Consider the following 10,498-nt stretch of genomic DNA (forward strand, 5'->3'; position numbering starts at 1 on the left):
CATGACTTTGTTATATTTTTAGGCCAAATGTCTGACTGTACCATGTGCCTTTCAGTCAAATAAATTATTCAATCTGTTCTGCCTTCCAGTCAATCGTATCGGTTAATGTATTTTGTCACCCCTACTCTATTGCTGCACAATGGTACAGCCCTGTATGTTGTTGTAGTGTGTTGACACCCCCCAGTATTCCTGTCTAATGGTACAGACCTGACACAACTTCCTCTTTAGACAGGAAGCAGTAAAAAATATATTTTTTGATCCAAATACAAGTTACATTGTTACAGAGAGAGCTATTTATCCATGTCTATTCCAGTCTATTTATTCAGCCAAAAAACCAGAGCATCCAGATCTTTTGCTGCCATTATTGTTAGGCAAGCATTGTCTGTAAGTGTGACTTTTTCCACTATTAACTCCTTGTTAAACAAGTGATTTGGGATGTATTGTTCTTATGCTAACATGTTACTCAGCCACGTGGGGTACTTCAGTTGAACCTTCATTTTATTAGTGCTGTGATTATTTAGTCAGCTATTTTTGTGGGTTTTGGTAGTTAGTTTTGCAACTTTTGTGAAATGAATATTTGCCTCATATTGTTACAGTTGCCAGTCATACTTAACACTTACCATAACCTAAATGTATTCTACACTTAGTAAGGGACCAAAAAGTCACAAAGTGACTTTGGTCACTTATTGTTTTTGTGTTTTTTTTTCTTCTCCTTCCGCCAAAAATAGCAGTTCTGACTGAACCGTGCAGTCGGTTTTCGTGAAACGCGGGAATCTGGTAGATGTCCATGCCTAACGGTGACTATGCGAAGCCCATGACCATTGGCCAAAGGGTGGCGCTATAGCACTCAATTGAAAATGCAAACTTTGAACGTGCATATCTCATGAACCATTTGACCGTTGGCAATGACACTTTGATACACATGTGTCTCCTCATGCCGAACAACTTTCGTGTTCTGACTTTAGACCTCTGACCTTTAGATCACCCGCCATTTTGAATTGTATGAAAAACAGTTCAAATGTATCTCCTCCCAGGATCAAAATGCACAAAAACCTCTACACATTTTTATGTGCCAATGAAATTGGCTGGTTTGTGAAAATTCTTCTTCTGCCTCTAATACATACATGCGCGTCCGAGTGATTCCCAAGCGCAAGTTGAATTTGGAGCGCTGTGATTGGTTGTAGGAAGTAGGAAGCGCTGGGCTGTGTTTTGGACCGCACACAAGTGTTTATGCCTACTAGTACTCTATGACTAGTACTAACCCTATCTCTAAGGCTGAGCTCACACCTTTCATGCAATTCTCGTGCTCGTTGGATGCATGTTGTGTTGTGTCATGGCCGCCCAATGTATTTCCAATGGAGGTCACATGGTTTGACCCAACATTGTGTTGTGTGAGGGGGAGGGGCGGACGACTGCGCCCCTCCCCCTCACACAACACAATGTTGGGTCAAACCATGTGACCTCCATTGGAAATGCATTGGGCCGCTGGGCGGCCATGACACAACACCCAACGAGCACAGAGAATTGCATGAAAGGTGTGAGCTCAGCCTTACTCTAACCTAAACATAACCGCAAGCAGGGGAGCAACGCATCCCTCACCAACCTTAATCCAATCTTTTTAATGCACCCCTCACCAACCTTAATCCAAAAAATATTAACGTACCCCTCACCAACCTTAATCCAAAAACTATTAACGTACCCCTCACCAACCTTAATCCAAAAACTATTAACGTACCCCTCACCAACCTTAATCCAAAAACTATTAACGAACCCCTCACCAACCTTAATCCAAAAACTATTAAAAAGTCTGCGGTAGTAAAAGAGGTGGCGGCAGTGGGGCGCGAAGGCGTGAAGCATGGTATTACAAGTCGGTGTAGTAATCAACTAGGCTAGCGAGGCAGCTGGCAGCATGGGGTTTTGTGTTTGTATTATAAGGTGAGGTTCCGCCCGTGCGGGCGGTGCTTTCCTTAGCTACTAGTAGGAAGCAGTCTTACTCCAATTGGCCAAAGGGGGGCGCTATAGCAATTTTTTTTAAATGAAACCTTTGAACAGTCATAACTCATGCTTTGTTTGGCCAAAATTCATGGCACTTGTTACCACACGTTCCTTGACTGAGGGGGAACACATCTGTCACTTTGACAAGTAAGCTCCGCCCTCAGATTTTCCGCCATTTTGAGCAGTTTGAAAAATGCTTATACCTGATTTTCTGCCCTGATTTTTTAGCAACTTGCGTGAAACGTTCTACACACAATCTATGGACCATTAACTGAAATTCCAGTTGAAGAGAAGTTTGTACGTGAATACATGAACAGCACACACACTGTATAAATGGATAATGACATGCCCAAAACGAGGACACATTCTTGTTACCAAAAAAACTGAATGATGTTACTGTTTACATTGAGAAAACTGACTGTGTCCGGATAGCTCAGTCAGTGGAGCACAAGGTCATGGGTTCAAATCCAGGCACCGCCAACTCAGCCCATGATTCTTATTTGTGCCTATTGTTCTTATTCAGTATTTTAGCTGTGACGTGAGCGCCCCCTCCTGAGATACATCCGGGTCCTACTTTGTGTCACTTTTGGGTCCCCATAGAGTTATACTGTGACGCTCCGTCGGACTAAATCTGAGACGAAAACAACCACGAAAGTCTCATTTTACTGCTTTCCTCGCAACAACAAAGCTGCACTGCTCTCCCAAATCTGGCGGTGACAGGCCGTCTGCCCCACACGGAATACTATCGCCATTTTATTTCATTGTGTCAACTAAATCCTAATTAATGCAAACTAGATTCAACATACTCAAGCCTGCAAACATTCTAAATATGCCCCCGAAATATTTTACTGAGCAAATGGACTGTCACCACCTTCAATAATAATGATAAGTCTTTATTGTCTCCACATTTTTTTTTTGTCAGACATTAATAATTCTACTCGAATTGGAAGCATTAAGACCCATTTTAACCCTCAATGGCTTCCTTTCTGAAAAATAACGTCATTGTAAAAAGATTCACGCGTTTAGATATTCTATTTACAGTGAGATGCGGATGGGAGCTGGTGCCACTTGGACCCGGACGTTGCGTAGCACTACAAAATGACGTCTGACTTAAATACTGAATAGCGTATTGTCGTCTTTCTTGGTCCCGCCTTATCGCTACTTGCAGCTCTATTTTACATTTACACTTGTTTACCTCTAAGCAACTCTAAAGTTTTGTATGTTTTTTTTTAAGCTTGAAGCTTATTTCCTGACTCATGTCCTCTGTGAATGGAGTTGGGCTTGCTGTCTAATTGACATTTTTTGCACTTTCCACTCATTTCTATATTTGTACGGCGAGTACAAAAGTATAAAATGGGACATAAGGCAAAATAATGACAACGATGTGGACCTTATTAATACCACAGGGAAAATTCAGTAGCATGCAGTCAGTGTTGATTTTGACAGCACATTTTCATTTTAGTCATATTTTAGTTAGTAGGCCTACAAATATATAGAGCGCCTCCTATAGTCAAATATTACTCAACTAAAAGTAAAAGTGGTCAATCAAGTTTTTCCCTTCCTAGAAATATAGTGGAGTCCAAATAGTTGTCTTTGAAATGTAGTGGACTGAAAGCCATAAGTATCCAATAATGCAAATACGGTACTCAAGTAAAATACAGATACTCAAAAAATGAACTGAAGTACAGTACTCAAGTAAATGTACTTATAGTCACTGTCCACCTCTGGCAAATCAATTTCTAATCAACGGAACAACTGTCAGAGACATCTCAACTGACACCTGAACTTAAGTTTACATCATGGCAAGGTAACTACACAAGCCCAGACCTCTAGCAAAGTGTCATTTTGCCTTAAGTGGTTCAACCCAAGCCTAGAAGCATTGTTCCCGGTCTGTCATACAATCCCTCTGTGCTTTGTCTCTTAAATAACTCTTGCCGGGCACGTCTTAAATGTGCAACAGGATCCCTTGTAGAATTAGATAAAGGAGTATCAGCCGGTGAGACTTTAGATGCAAGGTGCGGTCTGGGGTCAGTGTGTTGTAGGTGTGTGTCAGCCATGTGAGAGGGCTGCGGCCACACCGGCAGAGCTACCAAAGCTAGAAAACCAGCAGTATCTGCCCTGCCTGAGGATTTATGCCCGTGTCGTCTTTTAAATCGCTCCTGAAGATGTATGTGTATACTGAGGAGAAAATTGTAGAACAATAATACATACCTGTGCGGCTGTGCCTGTCGGCCACTGGCCTACTTGGGAACGATGCAAATTGGGAACCTAGTTGAATGCAATACCCGTTTTAAACCACCTGCCTGTGTCCCTTTGGTGTCAGTGAGTGCAAACTGACTGTGAAAAGTGGACTGGTTAAGTAATCAAATGGCAGATGTGGGGTTGCCATGGCAATCAATTGGCTGAGGCAGAGGCTGGGAATTCTCCAGGTGAGGGGACTTATTAGGTCCAATGTCAGAGCCTGACCAGAGCCTTTTGTGGTGGTTCTGGACAACTTGTGTATCCGACCGACTCAAGGCCGGTGCACTTCCTGTGGTGGTGTGGAACACGTGTGTCAAATTTGAAGTCGGTGGGGCGAACGGTTCTCGAGTTAGGTGGATTACAGATGTACACACGCATACGCACACACACATGCACACGCGCACACACACGTACGTACATACACGCGTACAGAGACGTTGTGCATTTATTGTAAGATGCGTTTTTCATATCCAACCTTTATATTGTATCATCACTTATAGAAGGCCTACTTATATAATGCATGATATGATATATGATATGATAATGATATATTTGGTAGCCTGTAGGAGCCAAGATGTCGCCACTATTATTTTGGTTACAGTCTGTCTTGTTATGGTTCAGATTGTCCTTTTAGCAGCTAGTATAACGACTGTCTGAGCCCTGTGCTCGTTGCCGTACCACCAACCTTATTGGTACGTCTCACCTTGATATCATGTGCATTAAAGCATAACCATCACCACCTAGAATATTGTCTCCGATTCCTATAGAGAGTATATGCGCATGCTTAAAGTGAATGGCACATCGAGTGGCAAATCGAGTGGCAAAGCAACAGGCAAAGTGAGTTTAACATCGTTTAATGTTGTTTAATGCAATCAGATAAGACTTTTCTGTGTGGATGTATGGGCTGTCAAGGCCAGAAAGTAGTTTTTTGCCACTCAGTAGGCGTTCCTGCATAACTTCCTGGTTTGATGATGATGTCACACGCATACCCTCTATTGGCTCATTCCTGAACACATTTGTACACCAAGGGCCAAGGCCTCATTTGCTTAGATTTTAGCACCCTTGTACTAGACCGGTGCCCGGCTGTAGAGCACCAAGTCAGTAACGATGGAAGTTGGAGGTCGATGCCCCACCCGGCTATGCAATACCCACTGTACATGTCAGAGTTCCTGTTCCACCTATCTGTCTGTGTCCCTTATATTGCCCATATATGGAGATGCCTGTATTTGTGTTTGTCTGTGTCCCTTTATGCCTATATAGAGTTCTGTTTCAGGCATGCCCAAATATGCAGTGTGTTGCCTAATCTCAATGTGACGTCATAGAATCTACAGGTGAGGGGACTTAGGCTTTTTGTATTAATTTATGTATTAGTTTATTTGTTTATTTGTTTTGTTTATTTATTTATAGTGCTTTCTAAATAAAGTGTAGTATGACCAAAACAGGCCATTTTAACCAATGTTATACTGAAAATGTGTTAATAGTGGAGCTAGCCAATCTACTGAATGTTTTATGCAAAGCGCATTGAATCCCCTTGTTCAAATTGTGCTATACAAATAAACAATCTTCAAATGGCGCGCCTAGCCTGTTTGCTTTGTAGCTGCCAGAGTGAACACGCATGGCAGCAGCAGTTTGGAGTCAGCGTGTTGTAGCCGCATGTCAGCCATGTGAGAGGAGCAGGTGTTTGTAATTTCACACCTGTAGAGACGGACACACACACCATGGCTGTCCATCCATCCACACCGACTCTGTATATCTATAGTGTGTGTGTGTGTGTGTGTGTGTGTGTGTGTGTGTGTGTGTGTGTGTGTGTGTGTGTGTGTGTGTGTGTGTGTGTGTGTGTGTGTGTGTGTGTGTGTGTGTGTGTGTGTGTGTGTGTGTGTGTGTGTGTGTGTGTGTGTGTGTGTGTGTGTGTGCGTGCGTGCGTGCGTGCGTGCGTGCGTGCGTGCGTGCGTGCGTGCGTGCGTGCGTGCGTGCGTGCGTGCGTGCGTGCGTGCGTGCGTGCGTGCGTGCGTGCGTGCGTGCGTGCGTGCGTGCGTGCGTGCGTGCGTGCGTGCGTGCGTGCGTGCGTGCGTGCGTGCGTGCGTGCGTGCGTGCGTGCGTGCGTGCGTGCGTGCGTGCGTGCGTGCGTGCGTGCGTGCGTGCGTGCGTGCGTGCGTGCGTGCGTGCGTGCGTGCGTGCGTGCGTGCGTGCGTGCGTGCGTGCGTGCGTGCGTGCGTGCGTTACGTTACGTTTCTCTCAAGTTGAATTTTGCCACTACTGGTGGAAGGAAAAGAGGACGACACCATGATAAAGCACAAATATTTGTTTACAACAGGGTCCACCATTTTCAATTCATCAGAACATTTCAAGACGTATAGTGATATGTTTTTCACACTTCTAGACCACATCCGTGGTCATCATTTGGGCATACCTAACAATCGATGCCAAAAGAGGGAAAATGTCCACCTTTGGGATTTTTATATTAAAAGTTCATAAAAGCCCATTTGAATGACTTCCTTTGAACGAAAACGTGATGCGTGATGACATGTTGAGTGTTGCATGAATAAAAATTAAGCTTGATTTCATTCACCTATTTGATTCCCATAGCTGCACGTTCTTCCAAACACAGCTGTTGTTAGTTGTTGATTACATAACTACTCCGTTTTTAATCTCATTCAAGATGACATCCAGACAGTGTATTACTCGTTTTAAAATTAATCAGCATGCTAAAATATGTATCTGAAAACAGTATAGATTATAAATGAGCCACATATAGCAGCAAACTGGTAGAGCTGGCCGATTGTCTGACTTGTAAATAAACTCTATGCGTCACGCGTGTACCATTGCCTGAAGGGATGCGATGCGACGCTCTGATTGGTTCAGAAATGTACAGCCTTCCGTTTCAGGCTCAAACTTCAAAATAAAATGACTGAAATAGCCATTGCACCAGGTCTTTAAAGACATACAAATATACACTTCTATAAAATAATAATAATAATAAAATATAAAGAAAGTAAAAAAAAAAACATGTACAGTAAGGAAAAAGGGGTTGGGGGAACTCAGACTTTATTTACTGGTGGCAGTTTCGAATTGCAGCCATCCACAGGTGCTCTTTGAGAGCGGTTTTGAAGGAGTCAATTAAGGGATTCATGTTTTAATGGTTGTTGGTAGGGCTTTGACGTTTTAGTGGCAAAGGAGCGAAATTAATTGAATCCCTTTTTTGAGTCGAATCTGCATGGGTTTCAGGTTTGTTGAACTCCCTCTGGTATTGTGAGTGTGAAGTATTTGGACAGGTAACATCATGGGTATATCTTGGTGGTGTATCGAATCTTGAAGACCAGACCCATTGTAAGGTGCTCTGTTGTCAACCCTAAGCCATTCCAGCCTATTAAAATGGACAGGGGTGAGGTGGGTTCTGGGAGTGAGGCCAAGTAGCCTGACCAGTTTGTTTTGGGTCTGGAGCCTTAGGGCTCCATTTTTGTCTCATCTTTCTAAAGCCACTATTTGGGGACTTAGGAGTGGGGAAAGGGTGTTCCCCCACTAAAGTTGGTATTTTGGTTACCTGTCTAAATCCCTTAAACACCTCCGTTACCCGTTATATTATGCATAGGTGTGGTTTGGGCGTTACAATAATTAAATCATATTCAACCAATCACCAGTCCACGTTCCATTGCCTTTAATAGATCCCTTATCCGTTGCCCGTTAGTGCTACATTGCGTCATATCCTTACGTTCTATAGCCCATGGAAGAGTGTTGCGTTGCTGCCCCAACCCCACCCCCCTCGTTTCGTTATTTTTTATCCTCCACCCCGCACAGAGCCAAGAACTCTGTATTTTCATTTAGTCACAACTCGCTCAAATCTTGCTCATTTCTAAAAATTCAAAGTAATATGTAAACTATGAAATTCGTATATATATAGATCAAGCGTGTAGGCCGTCTCTACGAAACGGTATCAAGCGGAAAGGAAAGGTCGGTCAATTGGATTAAACGCTATTTGCTGCGCTATGGGATGATGAAACTGAACGAACAAATGCATGCATGGAATCGCGCATAATCTTTGACTATACAATTATATACACAATGGACACAAGGAAGGCACTCACTTCTGCTGATTATAGGAAAATTACAAAGAGAATAAGGAGAGATGACGCATGTCTTACTCCAAGGACATCTCCATGCAGGGGCGCAGCCCGCGCCGCTCTACCAAACTAATTTGACACGGCTTACGGGTATGGGTGGTTTTAAACTCCACTGTCGCTTTCCCAAATGTGTGTGACCAAAATAGCAATTTAGGGGAAAGCGTGCCAACACGCCCATGACCACACCTCTAGGCGCAAATACCGGTGTCTGCAAAAAAGATAGCGGGTGACGCTGGACAAAAAAATACCATTAAGGGACAGAGAAACCTCCTATATTCGTAATTTTCGGGCAGCGGCTAAAGGCTGCGACAAAATTGGAGCCCTTAATGTTTTAAGGTGCTGTACCAAGAGGTGCATGCATAGTCGAATAAATATTGTACAAGGGATCCTGTTAGGGTCTTCAAAGTGTTTTTGTTGTGCTATCAAAACTTTTATCTTATTAATCAGTATGGAGTGGTTTATAGTGTTGAAAGCCTTCTGGTGGTCCAGCATGGCCATGCTGCAGTATTTGCCAGCATCCACCTTGTGTTTGATGTGGTCGCTCAAATAGAGTAGGCATGTGTCAGTGGAGTGGGATGTTCTCATACATTAGGTTTTTTTGTGGCAAGATACTTTTCAACCTGTTCATACTATTTTTTTTCCATCACTTCCGAGATAGAGCTAATGAATAGAAAGAGCTAGGGCAGTAGTTTCCAAGGTCTCATTTGTTTCTTGTGCAGGGGGGTTACTTTGGGAAGTTTTAAATCTCGAGGGACCTGTCCCTGTTTGATGGAGAGGTTTATTATGTGGGTGATGATTGGAGCTATAGAGTGGCTGAGTCTCTGAGACATTTGGAGGGAATATTGTCATGGCTAGTGACCTAGCTTGTTACTGTGGAGTCTGTTCTCCTATATGTCAGTGAATGCTGGACCCTGAAGCAGTGGCAGTTAGAGTGTTCCACGGGCCCTGAGGCGAGATTGACAGCCCGGGCCTCCCACCCCTCCCTTGCTACTACCCCCCCCCCCCCCCCCCCCCCACCGTAAATACCACTTCGGACTACACCCCTCAACGTGGCTCAGTTGCAGCATACCTGAGGCAATGAATACACATAATGTAGCCTCACAGGTTGCATATCGAAAATCACGTTACATTTCAAAATGTCCATAACCATTCATTCCTAACGGAGCTAATCAAATACTGGACGGTGTAGGGCTGCTACTCACATATAGTTGTGCCTGCCGTCTGTACATGGCTGTGATGAATGGGACCGCTTCGGGATTCGGGAAAGTTGATTAAATAGTCTAGTGGTAAAGTTCACGTGGGCATGTCCGTCCATATTTCTGATTAGGCTACTGTTGTTGTCTTGGTATTCCTTTCATGCGACTTCACTCACCTCCACTAAGTGCATGTGGATGGAGCTGTTGTGTTTGTATTCCACCTTTACTCCATCTATCTTGCCCTCTTTTGCAAGTGCCTGTGGTAATTTTACGTCTTGTTTTGACTGTTGAAAGAATCAAAACTCACCTTTATCAGGCGATTGCAGAGCAGGGCTAACAACTGTATACAGCCACCGGACAGACCGGAGCAAATCCGTCTGTACTCTAACGTGCAACCAAGTAGCCCAGTTTAAACACTATTTCCTGTCTGCGCCGTGAAGGGTCCTTCACAATAAAGCGTCTCCCTTTACCTCCCAAGGAACTACATTTTACACTGCTTATTATTGACAGGAATTGTAGTCTTAGTCGCGGTCACTCTTAACAGCGTGTGTTTGTGGGAGAGAGCCAGAGAGAGAGAGAGAGAGAGAGTATACAGTTTACTGCCACGCATCGGAGCGGCCGGCCGGGCGTGCGGGCCCTCCCCCTCGCGGGCCCCGAGGCAGCTGCCTCTACTATATCGCCACGCCTGCCCTGAAGCCAACCCTGCAGAGGTCCCGGGTGCTACACCAGAATGCTGTGTGCAGTACTTAACATCAGCAAGACTGTACATGTTACTAACAAGACTCTGTATGAGGGAATACCAAGGGCGAGCCAGAAAATAGCAGCCAGGAGAATGAGACTAGCAGGACACTGCCAAAGGCATCAAGAAGTGCAAGCCAGAAAACTGGTGCTCTGGGAACCAACACACGGGCATCGATCACGAGGACGTCCCACGCTAACATACGTGGA

The sequence above is a fragment of the Electrona antarctica genome (genome assembly GCF_951216825.1).
Source record: "Electrona antarctica genome assembly, chromosome: 1".
NCBI lineage: Eukaryota > Metazoa > Chordata > Actinopteri > Myctophiformes > Myctophidae > Electrona > Electrona antarctica.